The following is a 2,062-nucleotide window of genomic DNA, read 5'->3' as shown; positions in this document are numbered from 1 at the left end:
TCTAGACATCACTTGGCAAGTCTGAAATGGAGTTGAGGACCTACATGGCCCCAACGTCTGTAGCATTGGAAGATCCTATTCTAGATAAATGATGAAAATTGTGGTGCTATGCGATTTGGACAAGTTACTTCTATAGGGCAAAAGGGACACATAATTTCTTCTATATGGGTAGCAGACAAAGATTAACTTGACAATAAGTTGAGGAACTTATTTGCCAAAAGGATTGCTTGCTTGGTTTTTGTGTCTATGATATAAATTACACAAATGAACCATGTTTCCTAAAAGGCTTAATTAAGGAAGTTGATTTTAAATGTCACACATAAATGTGATAGGGCGACCTAATTAAATAATAAAGAATGCCTATTGAGGAAAACAGGTGAACGGAACCCCCGATGGGTCAAGGTGGTCCTAGAGAATCAAGAGGCTTCTTAGGAGGTTTTACCAACGCCTGACACTTAGAAACTGTTAGATTAGAATCTTGATTCATGCTGTTTTAGGGGACTGGAATGGGACTATGCCCAATGGGTAGAGAGGTTGAGCAGTGCATTCCTCGCATTTTTCATTTTCTTTGAACCAAGTGTGGCTTGGATATGCTTTGCATTGGGTATCTCTACGTAAATTAGGATGTCCAAGACCGATGCTAGAATGTTCTTAGGAGACCTTGACCACTAGGAACCCAGATTTTAGGTCGATCCCAATGGGGCCTAGAACGTTTTGTTACAAGACGTACTTGAGAAACCCTAGAAGACAAACCTTGTAACATTCCATGGGAGTACCAGGTGGCATCGCTTAGATTCGTCTCTCAATGGACCGCTAAAAGCATATTTGGATAGCCGATAGGTGGGCACATTAAACTTGAAATCAAAGCAAAGCTTCATAATGATATGTGATTGATTAATGTATGGTTCGTAGACATATCCTAAACAGAATAACCTAAGTGGCATGGCTTGATTTTCAGGCACCTTTTGCACCCACGAATACTGACATGCAAGAGAAGAAATTCCTTCTCAAGCAGATTAAGGCACCTGAGTTTGGTGGAAAAGGGATAGACGTCACAGCAAAGGCGGTGATATGGATTGAGTCGATGAATGATTATTTCTCTGCTTTAGGAACTACTTCTACCAATCAAGTAATGATAGCCAAACTTAAGTTAGTTGACTAGTCTCGGATATGGGGGAAGTAATGGTGCAAAGCTCAAGGTATTTTTAAAGCCACTATCACTTGGGTTGAGTTGAAAGATGCTATTCATGGACGATACCTTCCGCCAACCTACCAAACTTTGAGGATGAATGAATTCTTCAAGCTAAAATAGCTAGAATTAACCTTAGAATCTTACCACTCAAAGTTTGTAACCCTGCTAAAATATGCACCACCTATGGATATTGCACATCAAGTATCCAAGTTTTGCCATGGCTTGAATACTCCTCTAAACCACCATCTTGAGGCAATGCATCCAATATACTTGCAAGATGCATTACTTCGAGCAAAGCCAATCATCCAAGAATTTAAATTGGGCAATTGTGACAAAGATGATTCCCGAGATCAGGACAAGAGATGCCACACATGCGGAGAGGTAGGTCACATCCGTAAGAGATGTCCCAACTGTTGATGCTTCCACTACAATGAGCGAGGGTATGTCCAAGCAAACTTCCATGACTTAAGTCCAGAAGATACTAATGAGATGTAAATGCAATAAACTTTTCTCTTCTAATCCAGACTCGGATATATCAAATACACTAAGTTGTTGCTTTAAAAAGGTTGTATGCTTTTGAGTGATTAGAGTGTCGCAATGAATGTTTGATGGATCCTACCCCACATGTTCCAAAATGAAATCCCCAATTTCTTGCGAGATGAGGACATCTCAAGTTCTCAGAGGATGTAATATCCCCGTCCACCCCCTTTGCATATGAACCACCCCTCTCTAAAAATAAATGAAAATAGTTGAATTTTTTTTACCCTTCCCCCCTGTCGTCGCCGAGTAGGTGGCGGGGGAAGGAAGAAGGAGATGATGCCGAAGAAGAAGTAAAGAAGAAGATGATGATGGTGATGTTGATGGAGGGGG

This window comes from Lygodium microphyllum, chromosome 20 (assembly GCF_053477565.2).
Source record: "Lygodium microphyllum isolate KBCC chromosome 20, Lygodium_microphyllum_v1.1.10, whole genome shotgun sequence".
Classification (NCBI taxonomy): Eukaryota; Viridiplantae; Streptophyta; class Polypodiopsida; order Schizaeales; family Lygodiaceae; genus Lygodium; species Lygodium microphyllum.
This window is presented reverse-complemented; position numbering follows the sequence as displayed.